The 20,338-nt window shown below is 44.8% G+C and overlaps 1 protein-coding gene across 1 annotated transcript in view; it reads left to right on the top strand.

Moving 5' to 3' along the window:
• Positions 1 to 19,712: 19,712 nt before the first annotated feature.
• Positions 19,713 to 20,338, top strand: part of LOC134577381 (trichohyalin-like) — a 97,227-nt gene continuing 96,601 nt past the window's right edge. The window contains exon 1 of the mRNA XM_063436094.1: positions 19,713 to 19,850. The gene's annotated coding sequence lies outside the window, so the exon portion shown is untranslated. The remainder of the gene's footprint in view (positions 19,851 to 20,338) is intronic.

The following is a 20,338-nucleotide window of genomic DNA, read 5'->3' on the forward strand; positions in this document are numbered from 1 at the left end:
AATTTGTTCCGTTGTCACAAACCACTTTGCCGATATCCAGTTGCTGCGGAGTCAGCCACTTTTCCACCTGTGCGTTCAGGGCGGACAGGAGTGCTTGTACGGTGTGACTCTCTGCTTTCAAGCAAGTCAAACCCAAGACGGCGTGACACTGCCGTATCCGGGATGTGGAATAGTACCTGGGGAGCTGGGGGGGTGCCGTTGATGTGGAGCAAGACGCAGCAGCAGAAGAGGACTCAGCCGAGGAGGTTATGGAAGAGGATGGAGTAGGAGGAGTAGAGGAGGTGGCAGCAGGCCTGCCTGCAAGTCGTGGCGGTGTCACCAACTTCTCTGCAGAGCCACGCATTCCATGCTTGGCAGCCGTCAGCAGGTTTACCCAATGCACAGTGTAGGTGATATACCTGCCCTGACCATGCTTTGCAGACCAGGTATCAGTGGTCAGATGGACCCTTGCCCCAACACTGTGTGCCAGACATGCCATTACTTCCTTTTGCACAATGGAGTACAGGTTGGGGATTGCCTTTTGTGCAAAGAAATTTCGTCCGGGTACCTTCCACTGCGGTGTCCCAATAGCTAAAAATTTTGGGAACGCCTCAGACTCCACCAGCTTGTATGGTAAAAGCTGGCGGGCTAAGAGTTCAGACAAGCCAGCTTTCAAACGCTGGGCAAGGGGGTGACTTTGTGACATTGGCTTCTTACGCTCAAACATGTCCTTGACAGACACCTGACTGTGGGCAGATGAACAGGAACTGCTCAAGGCGAGAGACGGAGTGGCGGATGGTTGAGAGGGGGCAAGGAGGACAGCAGTGGTTGACATGGCTGAAGATGCTGGACCAGGAGGAGGATGGCGGCTTTGAGTTTGTGTGCTGCTTGTACTCATGTGTTGATCCCATAGGCGTTTGTGGTGTGCGATCATGTGCCTTCGCAAAGCAGTTGTACCTAGGTGGGTGTTGGACTTCCCACGACTCAGTTTCGTTTGGCACGGGTTGCAAATGGCGTCGCTGTTGTCAGAGGCAGACACACACAAAAAATGCCACACTGCTGAGCTCTGCAATGACGGCATTCTGGTGGTGGCAACAGCATGCGTTGATTGGCGTGTTGTCTGGCTGACCCTGGGTGCCGATGCATGCTGTCTGACTGTGCCACTAGTTCCTTGCGACGACCTCCGCCTGCTTCCAACTCATCTCCTCCTCCTCTCTGTCTCCCCATCTGAACTTTCCCCCTGTTCTTCTTCTCTTCTAGCAGGCACCCACGTGACATCCACGGATGCATCGTCATCATCAACCGCTTCACTTGTATCTGACAACTCAGCAAAGGAAGCAGCAGCGGGTACAACATCATCATCATCACACCGTACGTCCATGTGTGTAATGCTGCCTGACTGAGACATATCCCTGTTATCTACATCCTCTGGCAATAATGCTTGTGCATCACTCATTTCTACCAACTGATGTGTAAATAACTCCTCTTACATATCAAGTGAAGCGGCTGTGGTGCTAGTGTTGGTGGTGGCGGCAGGCGGGCGAGTGGTAACTTGAGAGGTGCCCGAAGCTAAGCTGGAGGAGGGTGGTGCGTCAAGGTTCCGAGCGGAAGCTGTAGAAGATTGGGTGTCCTGTGTTAGCCAGTCAACTATGTCCTCAGAACTTTTCGAGTTCAGGGTACGTGGCCTCTGAACACTGGGCATTATTCTAGGGCCAGAGGGAATCACAGCACCACGACCACGACGGCCCCTGAGGGGTGGCCTGCCTCTGCCTGTCATTTTTTTTTTCGATTAGTGGTAGTGCAAGCTACTGTGACAACAGATATGAGTGGCACTGTGCACTGGCAGAAGTTGGCAGAGTAGACGCTGTAGGCCTGACACACACGCTTGCAGACAACTTACTGCTATTCAATCTATTACAGTCAAAAAATTTTTTCAAATGTACACTACTGTTACACCAGATATGAGTTGCACTGATGTGACACTGTGCCCTGGCAGGCCCTGAAACGCACACGTGTGAAGGAAACTGACTGCTATTATTTCACAGTCAAATTTCTAGTTTTTTTTTTTAAATGTACACTACTGTTACACCAGATATGAGTTGCACTGGTGTGACACTGTGCCCTGGCAGGCCCTGAAACGCACACGTGTGAAGGAAACTGACTGCTATTATTTCACAGTCAAATTTCTAGTTTTTTTTTTTTAAATGTACACTACTGTTACACCAGATATGAGTTACACTGGTGTGACACTGTGCCCTGACAGGCCCTGAAACGCAGACGTGTGAAGGAAACTGACTGCTATTATTTCACAGTCAAATTTCTTTTTTTTTTTTTTTTTTAAATGTACACTACTGTTACACCAGATATGAGTTGCACTGGTGTGACACTGTGCCCTGGCAGGCCCTGAAACGCACACGTGTGAAAGAAACTGACTGCTATTATTTCACAGTCAAATTTCTAGTTTATTTTTACTGTACACTACTGTTACACCAGATATGAGTTGCACTGGTGTGATACTGTGCCCTGGCAGGCCCTGAAACGCACACGTGTGAAGGAAACTGACTGCTATTATTTCACAGTCACATTTCTAGTTTTTTTTTTAAATGTACACTACTGTTACACCAGATATGAGTTGCACTGGTGTGACACTGTGCCCTGGCAGGCCCTGAAACGCACACGCGTGAAGGAAACTGACTGCTATTAATTCACAGTCAAATTTCTAGTTTTTTTTTTTTAAATGTACACTACTGTTACACCAGATATGAGTTGCACTGGTGTGACACTGTGCCCTGGCAGGCCCTGAAACGCACACGTGTGAAAGAAACTGACTGCTATTATTTCACAGTCAAATTTCTAGTTTTTTTTTTTATGTACACTACTGTTACACCAGATATGAGTTGCACTGGTGTGACACTGTGCCCTGGCAGGCCCAGAAACGCACAGGTGTGAAGTAAACTGACTGCTATTATTTCACAGTCAAATTTCTATCTGCTGCTGATTGGCTGGAATGTGTCTGCTGACTGTGAGGTACAGGGTCAAAGTTTACTCAATGATGATGAATAGGGGGCGGACCAAAAATCGCTATGTTCGCCAGGAACTATTCGCCAGCGAACCGTTTGGGACATCACTACCCTTCATGTCAATGGTGTTTCCTGATGGCAGTGGTCTCGTTCAGCAGGATAACGCATGCATGCATTATGCATCCTACCATACTACAAAATATTGTTCAGGAATGACGGAGTTCAAGGTGATGCCTTGGCTTCCAAAATCTCCAGGTCTCAATCCAATTGAGCATTTGTGAGATATGCTGAAACAACAAATTCAATCCATGGTACTCTTGCCACTGGGGAGGGAGATAGACTACTCCTGCTCCCTGTTGTCCAATCTGCCAGCTAACCTTACCTCTTATTGCTGGGTTGTACTCTGCCACTGAAGAGGGAGGCCAACTACCTCCACTCCGTTTTTGAGGGCAGCCACTGGGGTGAGAGGCCAACTACCTCTACTCCCTTGGTTGTGATCTGCCGCTAGGGAGAGAGGCAGACTAACTCTCCTTGCTTTGCTGGCATCAGCCCCTGGGAACGGAGGCCATCTACCTCTACGTCCTCTTGCTAGGTTGAAATCGGCTGCTGGGGAGGGATGTGATATGCATTGTCTCCCTGGATCGCATCCTGCATCTCCTTACTCTCCATCTCCAACCTCCATTCCTCAGTCATGAGTTCCAACAGTTCACCCCAGACCTCTGGAATATTCGCAATCCCCAACTCCTCCATTAGTCTGTCTCGTATCACCCAGATCCAGACATTCTCTTCATCCCCATAGTTTTAATCATATTGTACGGAATCCCACAGGTGCCCTGGGCCATGGTAGACAAAGCCTTAGATCGGGAACTAGACCTCAGGCTCCCTGCGGTATTCATGCCAGGTTCTGTAAATGTAAGACTCCATAATGTTCTTATAAAATTATTATATACTGAATCCAGCAATCTAGCCACTCAATATCATCCAGGTTGGGATGAGGCCCTAAGATGAGGGAACTCCATAGCTCTCTCACCTAGTTATGCCTTTGCTAGTAAGGCACTAACCCCGTTTCTTTGGATAACTCTACCTGTTCGCGGCCCTGACTAGTCAGGCATATCTGCCTCTCTTTGTCCATCTCTGTGGTCACATCCTCCCACGATTATTGCACCACATTGTTAATGGATTGGCTTTGATGATAGCCAATCTCTCTGACACTTTACTCAGGAACTCCTCATTGGGGGAGGACACTGCACGGATTCTAGTTCTATCCATCTCCATGAATTCCATAAGATGTGCAGGGGTGTCTGTGGTAGTTTGGATGTTTCCCCAATATCTAGGAAGCATTTCACCGCTGTCACCAGATGTAATGGAGCTCCCATACTCTGATCAGGTACCTCCACCCAGTTCACTTCCTAGCCACTCACATGGACCATGGACTGGGGTCTCTCCAGAACTCTTCCACCTGACAAGGCTGCAGCTCTCTCCATTCTTGCAGATATTATACCCTCTGCCTTTTCCTCTGCAGCTCTTCTTCTAGGCAGGTAGCTACACCTCTGCCTGTAATGTGACTAGCTCCTGCCTTTACAAAGGCACTTGTGGCTCACAGGCTTAGCTCAATTTTTGAATCATCCCAGGCTACAGGGACCAAGCAGCAAGTCAACATGTTCAAAAACTCTGTTACTGAGTTCCCTGAACAAATCCAGCAGGACACACAGTTTCTAAATGAACAAGCATACACAACTTTAATTTTTAACTCAGGATTAGCCGTATGCACATTACATTTAACTTATGGTGAAAACTTCACTAAAATACAAATAATAAAATCATATGGGAAAACACACAGGAACTCACAATAACACCATAACATATTCATAACAGGGTGGGGAAAATTAATAACTCAAATTATCTCTCCAGCCTGCAGAAATCATAGTATATCTATCTGCATATGCAAATTAACAAGCCTTGCTATTCAGGTATTGCATATAGCTGTTTCAAGATTCTTGCAACCAACAGATGGCGCCGTACAGACTCCACAGCCAAATCCACATAGTTGATTGCAAGCGTCAGCAGGACAGGAGAGCACACAAACATTTAATAATGAACAATACATTTTACACCCTCTCCACCTATAATGGGAACAGGGTGAGTAAGACATAAGAAAACCTGGAGACCTACATAAAGTGTCCGTCTTCACACCCCAGTGATGGTGACTGTTATAGAATGATTAAAAACCTTTATTAAATTTCTCATTAACTCCATCTAACTTCATTATATGACAGATTTTCCTAACAGCATTTAGAATATTAGAATGAGAATGTATTTTCTAGAAGGATATGACTAACACCGGAATTGTCAAGTTCCTGTAATATGAAACAAAGTATACCATAGTTAGATCATGAGAAACTGCACTAATGAAATGTCCATTCACAAAAAAGCCTTGAACCTGACCTCGAATATAACATCACTAACTACTCAAAATGGCGCCTAAAGCCCCCCTCCCATCGAGTAAAGCCTCGTGCTAGCAAGATTTTCTCGAAGTTCTTTTAACCTGAACTCCGTGTGTCAGTGTGAATTTACTTCTGCGTATACGCAATTTAATCATCTCAGATTTGGACAGGAACAGATAGTCATTCAAACATATTTGTTTGCTTAAAATAATCTATATCAATTTGGCGCATCCAACGTGGGGCACCGGGTTATGGCCTTTGGCCGGTAAGCCGTCCTATGAAGACGCTGCTGGACGGAGGAATCCTGGGGGAAGGAAAGGAGACTGATCACCTCCCAGTACACGGTAGAGACTGCTGCAGAGCCTAGCCGGTATGTTCCAGCCCCTTTGATTGACCCGTCCCAGTGTCTGTGACTGCTACCGGGAGGACATCAAAGACAGGTAATATCTTGCCCGGTGCCTTATTGTTACCCACCTGTTTACCTGCATTTTGCCTATCTGTTACCTGGGTGCGTTTGTATTGGTTTGTTTTTAGTTTAAGTGCCCGGGTACAGTGTTTTCCTTTTTACCCCTTTTGGGATAAAGGGGGGTGGACCTGTGGGAGTTTGCCTGGGGGTCCTTTGTTGCCTGTTTACCCCTTTTAGGAGCCACGTGGCTGTGGCTGTAGGGAAAAAGGGGGGTGGACCTGTGGAAGTTTTCCTGGGGGTCTTCTTTTGCCTGTTTACCTCTTTTAGGTGCTGGGTAGCTGCAGCAGTAAGGAAAAAGAGGAGGGGGAATCTGTGGAGGGGTGTAGACTCATTGCTTCCTGGGGATTCCCCATGGTGTCACTTTGATAGCCTAGCTAGCCTCATTGTGCACATTGTTCTGCTTGCAGAGAGGTGGTACCCTCCAGCCTCGAGCGCTGAGGCTGGTGGCATACCAATTTCTATTTGTGGCGCGTGGATTCGGGCAGGCATTGCTGTCTCCATCACCACGTGGTAGTGAGACTTACGGGTGGGTCCGTAGGGGCGCTACGGGAGTGAGGGAAGTGGTGGTCACGAGTACCGGGCCGCTGTAACGGGGGAGGCATACGGATCTCGGGCCGGTGTTAGCCGTTTTCCGTGGCCGCTGGTAGTGAGACTTACGAAAGTCGTTCTCCGAGCGGGGACACTACGAGGTTGAGGGAGGTGGCTTTGGCCACATGAGTAAAGGAAAGGGATTACTGTTGAATTTATTTGAACTGTGATGCATGCACTGTATTTCAATTGAATTGTTGTCTCAATTGGGAGTCATTCAAACTCCTGTGTCTGTCTCTACTTTCACTTTTTACTTTTACTCTACTTCCTGTGTTATTTACACTTTCCCCTCCTATTTCTCTTGTGAGAGAAGTGATTGGTCACACACTTCTCACCTCGCTCCAATCCGTGGCTACCTCGGGTAGGCGGAATAAGTGACTAGTCTACGTTTTGGGAAGACGCACGTAGGGACCCACCCCTCACGTGGCAGTCGAGCATTGTAGACCCTCTGTTTCATTTCTTCCTCTATATCTGGGACGCCTTGTATAGGGGGAATGGGTCAGGGGTTAGATAAGCCCAGTAAGGGCTGGTTAGCGTGTGATCTAGTGGAAGACAGAGAGGGTGAAGAGATGGTTAAAGGAGTTGAAAATATTGCTAAAGTGTGTAGAAATGCTGTGCCTTCATGTGGTAGATTACAGCCAGAGAGCTGGCGCAGATTACTAACAGAGAAGAAAGGCAAGCTTACAGATAATGGTTTACTTCGTACAGCAGAATCCTGGTACAGAGTAGCAAGAGCTATTCAGCAGGAAGGTTGGGTTGAGGAAGAAATAGATCACAAAGGTTTAAAACTGTATGTATATCATAATAATTATGTTGCTGGGGCATTCCCTCAGCCAGCGCCCCACAATGGCGCCCAGGGGATGTCCACTCCCAAGGTTCAGTCAGCAATGAGTGACATTCAGCTGACCATGCTCCCCACCCCTAACCCTCCCATCACCCATTCCGTCATCGCCCCTGTTTGCCCGGTCCTGAATTCTGATGGATCTTTATTCTCCCCCTCATCATCCCTATCATTCCCATCATCCTCATCCATCCCTGCACTAACTTCTCTGTCTAATCCAACTATTTCATCCGTCATTCCTTCTCTACGCTCTCTCTCCGTCAATAATCCTACCCTCCCACTTGCATCCACCCAGTCCACTAACCCCTTCTCACTTGCTTCTACCCATCCTACTACACCCGCTCTGGTCCCTCCTACTACACCTGCCTCTGCTAATCTCTCTCCGTCCTCCCTTCTACCTACTCCTCCCACAGCCCAAGTTCCCGCCTCCCCACCTTCACTCCCCTAGCCCGGATATCCCACCTCCCTTCCTAGTACCTGCCCAGCTATCCCGCCCTCCCCAGGCTCTGCCTTAGCCCCTGCCCAGATGGCCTGGCCATACCCCTTCCCCTATCCCTTGGCCCTGTCCTATCCAAACAATCCCTACTTCCTTTCCCTAGCCACACCCCAGGCCCAGTCCACGTCCATCCCGATACAGTCTACCCCGGATGTGCCCACATCCAACATGGCCGCCACTACCTCCCTTGACCCTAACGCAGCTTCCTTTCAAGCCTCCAATATGGTGGCCCCCTGTAATCCAGCACCTCTAATGCTGGTACTTCCTGGTGATTTCTCACCCCAAGCCCATAACCCACTGACCACCCCGGCATCCGGGGTCCCCTCATTTCCCCCGGTCCTGACACCTCAAGCGGCCCCACTTCCCAGAGGGGTCCAGGTCACATACGAAGATGAGTATGAAGAGGCCGGCTCTCATGGTTACCAGGGCTCACCGGACGCCATAGAGCCTCAGCCTCGTTGTTCCCTCGATGATCCTTTCGGACATATGGGCCGGGGAGATCAGGCTCCTCCTAAATATGTTTCTTTTAATCCTACTCAGGCTAGTGCCCTGATGAAATCGCTCCCTGACCCAGAAAAGCAACCAATGCCTTTTTACCGAGGGATAGTTCAAATTCAAAAGACTTATTCCGCCGCATGGCGAGATTTACTAAGCATTTGTGCCATTAAAGCCGGAGATGCATACTGGCCCAGCATAGCCCGCCACCTCAGCACAGATTTGCTTGGGAGTGATATTGATTCCAAGTTGCTAGGGGACTGGAATCTGCTCAGACTCCAAGAAAGCCCAATTCAGCTCCCCTTATGGTGTCCCATCCTGGCACTGTTCCCAAAGCCATCAGACCCGAAGATGGATTCTGCTTTAATTGCAAAGCAAAGGGGCACTTCAAAAATGAGTGCCCAGAACCCAAGAAGGTGATCAAGTCTGCTCCTGCCCACAAGGCCTCAAAAACCGTTCCAATTGTTGAGGAGCCAGATGATTAGGAAATTGGCAAGCCTGTGTCATTAACCCCTGTCATGGCAGTGTCTTCAGGGGATCAAGGGGGGCCACTTGCCACTGTGACCCTACCCATTGAAGGACAACCTACTACATTTCTTGTTGACACAGGTGCAGCCCGAAGTGTTCTACGAGAGCAAGACCTGCCAGACCCATCATTTCTGTCAAATATTGATGTCTCTTGTGTAGGAGTGGATGGCCTACCAAGACAAAGTCCTTTAACAACTCCATTACGGGTTGGCAACTATCCTAGCTTGCTTGCTCGTTTTGTGGTATCCTCCACATGCCCCATTAACCTGCTAGGCGCTGATGTTCTTTCACGCCTGCAGGCATCTATCATCTTCACTCCAGATGGACAAGTAGAACTATCTACCCCTCTATCTGTTTCTGACACCTCAGCCTTGTGCTCCCTGCCTCTGATGCTCTATTTAGAAGAACCCCATGGGGATGCAAAGGATCTGAGGTCTAATTTCCCAGATACACTGAAGACAGATGTTCCTGCAAAACTGTGGTCCACAGGCCCAGAGGACATAGGTCACCTAAAGGTACCACCTGTGATGGTAAAGCTCATTCCAGGAGCACAGTTACCAAGGAAATCGCAGTACCCTTTGAAACCAGCACAAGCTGCAGCTATCACAATTCAAATCCAAGCACTCCTGGAGAAGGGTGCTCTTGTCAAATGTGAATCACCATGCAACACCCCATTGTTTCCTGTGAAGAAAAAGACACCCAAAGGAGAACCAGAGAAGTATAGAATGGTCCAGGATCTCCGTGCAGTGAATGAAGCAACAGTCCTGGACACCCCTATTGTGCCCAACCCACACACTCTGCTCTCTGGAGTTCCACCTTCTGCAAAATACTTCACAGTCATTGATCTGGCTAATGCCTTCTTCAGTGTACCCCTGGATCCAGTCTGTCAATACCTGTTTGCCTTCACACATGAAAAACAACAGTATACATGGACTGTCATGCCCCAAGGGGCACAAAATTCTCCAAGTCAATTTGCAAAGGCCATGTGCTCTATTCTTGATCCATGGCAATCTGACCATCCAGAGGTTGTCCTGCTCCAGTATGTGGATGATTTTCTGCTCTGTGGAGATGACATACCCACGACAGAAGAATGCTCAATTAATCTCCTTTGCTATTAAGCAGAACAAGGATGTAAAGCTTCACGTCTCAAGCTTCAATTCTGTCAACCTACTGTTATCTTCCTTGGACATTGTCTGTCTCAGGGTACTAGACATCTCACTCATGACCGAGTTAGAGCAGTACTGGATATTCCACCTCCAAGGACTTCAAAGTCTCTACATGCCTTCTTAGGCCTCATTTCCTACTGCCGAGCATGGATCCCAGAAGCCTCTCTACTCATGCAACCACTCTATGATGCACTCAAATCAGACCCATTCTGCTTGACCATAGAAGCTCATGACAACTTCTGCACTTTAAAACGTGCCATTGCATCTGCTCCTGCTCTTGGCCTACCAGACTATACCAAACCCTTCAAGTTATTTGTCTCTGAAAGACAAGGCCATGCTACAGGAGTCCTTACCCAAGCACATGAATCTAGAGGACGACAAAGGCCTATTGGATTTTTCTCCTGCCAACTGGATCTTGTGGCCAGAGGAACCCCTTCTTGCCTTTGGGCCGTTTTTGCAGCCAAAGAACTAATTGAAAGAACTGCAGACCTGGTCCTTGGCCACCCTCTAGTTGTTTTGGCCCCTCATGACATTTCTGCCATCATCAACCAAGTACAACTCAAGCATGTCTCTCCAGCCAGACACCTCCGTCTTCAATGTCATCTCCTTTTACCTGACAACATCACCATACAAAGATGTCAGGTTCTTAATCCGTCCACCCTTCTCCCACTACCTGAGGGGGGTATCTACTATGGGTTTATCATGGATGAAACCTATGTTTTCCTTCTTGCTGGCACCATCAAGAAGATGCATCCCAAGTTATCCTTCTATGACGGACAAACTCCTCTCTGTGATGGAGCTGGATATGCCTTCTGTACCATGTGGTACAAGCCAAACATCACTCCTGAACCTTGCTATGAAGATGAGCTCTATCATCTGGTGGAGGTGAAACTTACTTCACAAGACTTCTACTGTGACTCTGAAGGCAACAGCATGGTCTTGATTCATCTACCTTCAGAACTCAAACATTTGTATCGTCATTGGGACATTGCCATTCCACATGTCCCTGTCACCAAGTTAAAAACAAGATCATGGAATGATCTTGGGCCCATGGCAAAATTATGGGCCACCATGAATGAATCACAGCTACAGGAAAATGGCGTTGTCAAATACCCAGCAACTGACCACCTAGAAGCATGGCCACGCCACTTCCTTGAAAATGAATTTCAAGATCTGGTCATAGTAAATGACTATGACCCAGAGACACCTCATGACTGTTTTGAACAGATGAAAATGGAGACAACACATTTACCAACTGTGCATGAGGATCCACTAGTAGATCCTGCTCTCACTCTGTTTGTGGACGGCTCAAGGTATGCTGATGAAGAAGGAAAATACCACACAGGATATGCCGTAACCACAACAGATGAAATTATCAAGTCATCATCTTTACCACCAACAATGTCTGCACAAGAAGCCGAATTGCAAGCCCTGACTTCAGCATGCAAGATCTCTGAAGGAAAGCGTGCCAACATCTACACAGATTCAAGATATGCACTGGGCGTGGCACATGACTTCGGATTAATTTGGAAAACAAGAGGATTTCTTACCACTGCCGGTACGCCAGTCAAACACAGTTCTGCAATCAAGGAACTAATGGATGCCCTCCTACTCCCAGAAGAAGTGGCCATTTTGAAAGTGAAGGCACATGGGAAACTGGACACAGATGAAGCAAAGGGCAACCATTTGGCTGATCAAGCTGCTAAGCAAGCGGCAAGAGAATTGCAGGAAGTGGATGAAGAAGTGTCCGGACACGAAGAAATTCCTATTTTTACATTGCAGACTCTTCCTACCGACCTAAGAATCCTACGGGAACAGCAAGCTGCAACTGCCCCTGAGGAAATACAGAAATGGAAGAAGAAAGGAGCAGTCCTAAAGGATGGAGTATATTACAACAATTTTAGATTCTGTCTCCCTAAGAATTTATATCCAGCAGTAGTCCAATGGGCACATGGACCTGCACATCTGTCAAAAGACTTAATGGCTGCCCTCATACAGAAGTATTATGAGGCACCTGGAATTACAACACTGGTCAACAACTTCTGCAAGGCCTGTGTCATTTGCGCAAAATGCAACCCAGGAAAACCAACCAAAGTGCCCTTGAAGCACCTGGCTAAGCCTATGTACCCATTCCAGAGAATTCAGATTGACCACATACAAATGCCCAAGAGTGGGCCCCATGAATATGCACTAGTAATAGTGGATATGTTTTCAGGCTGGCCAGAAGCCTATCCAGTAGCCAATATCACTGCCAAGACAACAGCAAAGCGTCTACTCACAGATATTGTATGTAGATTTGGACTTCCGGAAGTTATTGAAAGTGACCAAGGCCCAGCTTTTACAGCAACAGTGACTAAAGAAATTTGGACTGCTCTGGGAGTGACCCTAGCTTTTCACACCCCTTACCACCCACAAAGTAGTGGCAAAGTGGAACGCATGAATGGCACCCTAAAAGCTAGAATGTTAAAAATGTCACAAGAAACAAAGATGCCCTGGCCAGAAAGCTTGTCAATAGCTTTATTCAGCGTTAGACACACACCTAGAGGGAAGCACTCACTATCCCCATATGAGATCCTATTTGGGACAGCACCCAGACTAGGTTGTTACTACCCCCAACAGCTTCAGCTTCAAACTGATGTTTTGGTAGATTATGTAACTGAACTTGCAAGTGCTTTGAACAAAATACATGCCCAAGTTTTCTCTTCAATTCCAGATCCTGATTTTGATACAGGCACCCACAGCCTGCTCCCCGGAGATTGGGTTCTGGTCAAGAAATTTGTGCGGAAACACACCCTAGAACCAAGATTTGACGGACCATTCCAAGTTCTCCTGATCACTTCAACCTCCGTCAAGTTGGCTGGCAGGCCACATTGGATCCACGCTTCTCATTGCAAGAAGACTCCTGCCCCAGAGGAAGCAGATACCGCACAACCATGTACCTCTGGTACATCATCTCCTTAATTAGCCTAATTAAGGCCCAACAAGTAGCCATTACTAAAGATGCCAGTGGGTATACCTTCTGGTACAATTCCTCATGTACCCGTGTGGCTACATACACTTTTGACTATTGTGACATTGTAGACTGCCCATTCCCTACATCACAAATTCAAACCATCTATAGAGATATCCCACATGTAAAAGACCCCTATGTTTGTGTAGTTGACAAACAATGGGGGCATAACTGTAACCATTGGGGGGCTGCAGGGTGGAATGCTGGGCCTGCCTGGGGTTACAAACCCAAAAGTGCCTTATCTAAGGTAGATGACCATGGTAGATCCCTCCTCCAAAGAATGACTCTAAGGAAGCCTGGAGGAGGTACACCCATGAAACTAATTCTAAACATAGAACATCCCAGCCCAACGGATGCAGACCAGTATGTAATGGGAATGTATTGGAAGAAAGGTTCCTATAACAAATTGGGGCACTTCTACCTAAAAGATATGTGCCACTCTCCAGAGTGGCAAGGGGCTACCCACATGGTCTCAAACCCATTAAAACCACACATCCAGTCCTTTAAAGACATGATGGCCATTGCTAACCCCACTTTTGAAGATACTATGGCCCCTGAAACAGGTTTTAATGATGTTAATTTATGGTTGGAATGGATGAAATATAATGCCAACAAACATAACAGAACCGCATGCTATGTGTGTGGTGGTGCCCGGCCTCACCTCGGCACCGTACCTTTGACTTTGCCATTAGATTTAGAAGAATGCATTTTAAGTCTTTTTGCCTAGCACTACAACTTTAATAGGTCCCTCTGCAAAGCATGGACAGTAGAATACCCTCTCCTAACCAAGGATGTCAAACCCCCAGATGGTGTTACGGTTTATAAGGGAAACTACACCTGTTATGCCAATTATGATGGAATTGGTAAGTTCTTGGGTAACTTTTCCAAAGGATATTGTGCCACCTACAGAACTGTCCCTATGTACCTGTTACAATTCCATACTAGGTCATTAGGGGATATTTACTGGTTGTGTGGGGATTTACAACTAAGATCCATAATGGACAAGGAATGGTGGGGGGGAGTGTACTCTGGCTAAAGCCATCATGCCTATACATATTATCTCTGACACACACCCTGACATACATGAGTCCATACACACACCAGCCAAGGTTAAGCGTGAAGCCCCAGTAAGAGGCAGTTTTGACCCCCACATTTACATTGATGCCATTGGGGTGCCTAGGGGGGTGCCTAATGAATTTAAAGCAAGAGATGAAGTTGCTGCGGGGTTTGAATCACTTTTTACCATAGTTACTGCAAACAAGAATTTAAATTGGATTAATTACATTTATTATAACCAACAACGCTTTGTCAACTACACCAGAGACGCCCTCCAGGGTTTAGCCGAACAATTGCAGGCCACATCCCAAATGTCCTTCCAAAACAGAATGGCCTTAGACATGATTCTAGCTGAAAAGGGGGGCGTATGTAAAATACTGCCCGACACCATGACCTGTTGTACATACATCCCAGAAAACACAGGTCCTAATGGTAAAGTCACCATGGCCATAGAGAAATTAAATAGGCTCTCTGAAGAGTTAAAAAGGAATTCTGGGGTGAAAGATCCCTGGGAAAGGTGGTTTGGTTGGATGACAGGATGGCAAAAAGCTTTAATTCACATTGGTATGGCATTACTATTTTTTCTTTTTATTCTGGCTCTTCTTGTTTGTTGTGTCCTCCCCTGCCTAAGAAAATTCCTGCAGAAGACTGCAGACCAAGCGGCACCAACTTTTGCACATCTGACAGTTGATGACCAAGATTTCCAAGATTTCAACTCACCCTGTATACCGCTGCAAACTATCCCTTTTACTGATAAAGTGCAAGAGTTTTAGGGGGGGACTGTTATAGAATGATTAAAAACCTTTATTACATTTCTTATTAACTCCATCTAACTTCATTATATGACAGATTTTCCTAACAGCATTTAGAATATTAGAATGAGAATGCATTTTCTAGAAGGATATGACTAACACTGGAATTGTCAAGTTCCTGTAATATGAAACAAAGTATACCATAGTTAGATCATGAGAAACTGCACTAATGAAATGTCCATTCACAAAAAAGCCTTGAACCTGACCTCGAATATAACATCACTAACTACTCAAAATGGCGCCTAAAGCCCCCCTCCCATCGAGTAAAGCCTCGTGCTAGCAAGATGGCGCCTGAACCATCGTGTCCACACCCGTGTCCAAGATGACGCTACCTCTCGGTGGGAGGACACTTAACCAGCCACTTAGTACTTAAGCCAATTAATAATATTGATGGGTGGATATTGACATAGCCACTTAACACCTAACCCAATTAATGATGTTTATTTGTGGTTATCTTGATATTCAATGATGATGTAATATTGCTCTTATAAGGGTCTGCGAGCCCGCTTTTTAACCAGATGCCATTACATTTTCTCGAAGTTCTTTTAACCTGAACTCCGTGTGTCAGTGTGAATTTACTTCTGCGTATACGCAATTTAATCATCTCAGATTTGGACAGGAACAGATAGTCATTCAAACATATTTGTTTGCTTAAAATAATCTATATCAGTGACTACTGTCACCATAACCCTATCACATTTTATTTTGCTACAATTCAAAGTTTAGAGAATGAGTGATCCAGAGGAAGGCAAAAAAAAAACTTGGTTATATATGATATGTCCAAGTAAAAAATTCCTTCCTGACCCCATACTAAAGCGATCGGCTAGAAATCTGTCCCTGGATCTCTATAAAATTTATTTCATACGAAAATCTTACTTGTTTACTATTACGCCATCCTTTATACATTACCAGTTACCACACTCTTGGATCCTGTTTAGGTCCATGTAGTAATAATACTGATTAGCATTGTCCAGTATTATCCTTAGGGTTTCAGTTTGTTCTGATAATAGATATAAATATGATGAGCTCCTGTTTACCATGTAGTCCCAGCTAAACATTTATGACTTATGTCAGAGCCCTTGTCATTTACCCTCAATGTATTATGATGTAAGATACATGACATCACTGTATAGTTGCAACTTTATAAGGTAAATGGGCACATCACATGGCTTGTGCTTTTTTTATCCTATTTTAATGGATATCCATTGATACAGTTTGCACATAAAAAGTAAGACTTTTACTGGAGATTATTATAAAAGCAGTAAAAAAATGATTAGCATATTTGTGTATTTTTTCTTCATTAAGTGTTCTTGCATAGCAAGACCACTTACTGTTATCTCACATATATATTATTATTATTAAGTGTTCCTGCATAGCAAGAACACTTAATGTTATCTCACATATATATATTATTATTCTTATTATAGCCAAATTTACCACCCTAACTCCTCCCACAGTTTTTACACTACATAGACAAAAATATACCAAAACGTGCGGATTGTTCCCGATTGGTGTGCTATTACTTTGTGGAACGTTTCGCCGAATGGTTCACGGAATATCGTCGTTCTCGAGGTTGGTCCCATAGGAATGAATGGCAAAATGTTCAAAGCTAGAGTGGTAGCTGGCAAAAGCTGAAAAATCAGGACATGATTTCTAAACTGCAACCACTCCCTCATTTTCAAGCCCACCTACACAAATCTTATATCAAAATGTTCAGCTATCCCTGCTGCCACTAGAATTGTCCACGGCTAAGCCATAGTCCTGATTGTTTTCACAATATGACCATTTGTTTGCAACTCACGCCGTCCATTGACATTCATTGAAACTCCACTCTGCAAAGCTCACATTTGAAGGGCAATTTCTAAACTGTGACTGTGCCTTCATTGTTAATATCTCAGAGACATATGCATCAAAATGTAGATCTGGGTCTTGTGATTCTCACAATATAAAGCTCTTCGCTGTAGGATTTATAGTTTTTAAAATACGACCGTTTGAAGATGGCAACCGCCAAAATACTCTGACCTGTGCCAGGCTGCAGCAGCAAGTGATGTCATAGACAGGGCCTTTTGTACACCTGCTAATGTTTTTATAAATGTATGTTTTAATGTAACTGTGCCTTTAAATGCACTTTGGGAAACAACATTGCAATTAAATGTGCTATATAAACTGGTGGAGGCAAGAACACTTCACACAATTTCCCCAGAAATTGTAGCTTTTCTAGTTATAGTATTATTATTTTACTTTACAGTGACAGTTTAGTTAAAATTGCCCTATTTTTAGAATAGGCTTTAAGGTTTTGAAGACAAATAGCTTTAACTATCCAAATATAACAATCCGTAATTGACAATGTCTGTCTTCTAAAAACATATATGTATTATGATGCCATAAGTGAATTTGTCCTTTATAAATTTTCTCTGACGGACCATCTAATTTGCAAGACTGTCAGCGGATTTCATGTCAAACAGTGTATATGAAATACTAATATTCTGTATCCATTATAATGCCCTCATACCCATTAACCCATAATATGTTAACAATAACAGTAATTTTGCAACAAATTATACTACTGAAAAAACATTAATAAAACACCTATAACTACCAATGACAGGGAGCCAAGATGGAGTATCCAGGTCCAGGATAGAGTTAAAAACAGCTGTTCGGACTTCTATATTTGATACTAGTTTTCCTCACAAATGTACATGTTCTGTACATAGTGAGTAAGTCATTATATTAAAAAAACGCAGGAAAAAAAAACGTGGTAAGCGAGTGTTCCCCTTTAATCATCACTTTCAATTTGCAGCTTTTGTTAAACAGTATCCAGAGTTGTAATTCTTACAGTGGCATTTGGTGTAGGAAGTGGAAAAATGGGGGCGGGACTAAAAATCTAGTGAGAGGATGGAGGTGGTGAAGCTTAGAAAATCACAAGTTTCACTTTTTAAGAAAAATCTGAATAAACTAAATATATTTGAAAGGACGTGGCTATCTAGTCCTTATAGCATTTAGAACAATTAAATTTCAACTAGAAGACATGTATGTAAAAATATAATTATAAAGACCCTAACTGACCAATAGATTATTTTTGGGGTGAAATTGCTAAATAAATAATATAGTTCTGCCACTGACTGAGTTCTATACTATGTTCTCCAATAAAATGATCGAGCAGAGCAAAATCTGTTCCTCTGTGAAGTCCTGCATCCTGTGCTACACCTATTGCATCCTGCTGGTATGAGTGCACCCCCATCCCTGCTGTCCCCTTGGGTGGACAACCACTCACAGACTGTAGGTACTAACAGAATTTCCTTTCATTAAATGTATTATAGTGGGTTGTCAGCTGACTGTAATAAATTCAATGAGAGTAAATTATGGAGTCAGCTGGAGCTGTCCCTCCATTTAATGTTAATCCAGTTTCAAACATTTTAACACTAAATAAGGGTCTCTGGCCACCCACAGCCCTGCCCTCTCTGCAGTTGTGGCTAAAGCAGAGATTACATTGTTCATACCAATACATACCAGCAATGGGCAGCTGTGATAGGCTGAGATTGGTCAGCTGACACTCTCTGCCAATCATCACTGTCCATTGCTGCTTAGGTTAATGCTTCCCGTTTCGACCAAACAGCAGAGACTGCCTGGAGTTTCAGACACTATAACCATATCAATGATGCAAAGCAGTTACAGTGCTTGTAGTGTCTCTTTAAATTTGCTCGTGCTGTGGGGAAACGGAATTATCTCTCTATAAAAAAACACTTCAGCTTATCTCTGCACATGAGATGCCCTAGACTTTAGAGGGACATCAAACTAACACGCTCACGTTTAGCTGGCATGCGTGTTGGTGATTACAGGGCACACACCTTCTCCTATTGAGCTATGCCTGTAAATGCCAGAGCCAAATTTTAATCCAGTCCGGCCCTGTTCACAATGGGTCTATGGAAGAAATTATGGGATCCTCCAGGGAATGTCTTGCATGAGGGGTGAGAATAAAAACTCACTTCTTGAAGAAAGCATACCAATTAAACTGTTAGCAGGTTTTTATCTCCCACCCCCCATTACTCCTCTCCTGCAACTGTCAAAATTACCTACTAAGCCCCTCTGTTCCTGTACATCCAGTTGTCTGGTTACAATTACATGTCTGTTAGTCCACCCACTGTACAGCGCTACGTAATCTGATGGCGCTATATAAATAATAAAATAATAATAATAATATTTGTCAATTTGTGTCAACTACAGCATTGTCCATAATACAAAATAGTCCGATTTATCCAAATAAGTACTTGTTCAGCCAATAAATCAAATCCAAATATGCATGGAATTGATAATATTAATGTGGAAGCCGAATTTCTCCACAATATGCAGAGTGAGAGCCGGAACAACACTTAAAAAAGTTTGACGAAGAACCAGAAGACAGGCCCAGGGACATCTTGGTACCATAACCACTACAACAGGCTCTATCAATTATGGTGCTTAGAGTATCTCTTTAAGGACCAAAATGAACCCTTGTATTTAGCATATTTTCACTATCTCTCTTTTAATTCATAAGTGTTACAAGCAGAGCTAAATAACTAAACGAAATAATCTCACTACAATGAAGTACACATGTCTAAATGTTTTCCCACTGAAATACACACATTCAGTAGCTATAAACCTTCCCTTTTAGGATGTATTATATTTCCATGTACCATTTCACCCCTTGCTTTCCCACTAACACCATTTTCTGTTTGGGGGTGTAGGTAGGGTTGCAGTGGGTTTAAGCGGTCCTGAGTGGGGAAGTCTTCTGTCCCCCGGCGGCCTCCGTCTCTTAGCATTGCTGCAGATCAGCTGTGTGTTGTGTGCATTACAGAGACAGAGGAGGGAGGGAGGAAACGCTGTCCGCCCAGCAGAGAGATCTCAGGGAGGCGAGCTGTGCACATCAGCCGGCCCTTCTGCAAGCAGCACTCCCGGGGACCCACACACAGGTACCAGGGCATCCTTCCTCCCATGGGGGACACAGGGACAGGGACATGGCCATCTGTACTCATTGCTTCCTTAGGAGATACAAAGTATCAGGATTAGAACCCTCTTTTGTCCTGAGACTCAATCACTGCATACTGCAGACCTTGTGCTGCAATTCTGGGATCTTCAATGGGGAGGGGGGTGGCATCTCACAATAATAAAAAATTATATATATATTAGAATATTCTCCCCTTTATTTAAAAAAGAAAATGGCCCATTTTGCTACTGTTAGTCATTTATGTTTTTATATTCTCAGTGCTAGCCATACAATAATGGCAATCTTTACAATTTGCTGGGTTGAGTCAGCTCTTTTCAACTAGCATCCAAACATTGCCAGTGCCCAAGGGGTTAAGAGACCCCATCCTCCCTGTTTTAGGCATGCACACAATTTGCATTTTTATGAGTGGAGACAGTAATAGAGATACATGAAACCAGTCCCTTTTTATTTATT

This window comes from Pelobates fuscus, chromosome 11 (assembly GCF_036172605.1).
Source record: "Pelobates fuscus isolate aPelFus1 chromosome 11, aPelFus1.pri, whole genome shotgun sequence".
In the NCBI taxonomy this organism is placed as follows: Eukaryota; Metazoa; Chordata; class Amphibia; order Anura; family Pelobatidae; genus Pelobates; species Pelobates fuscus.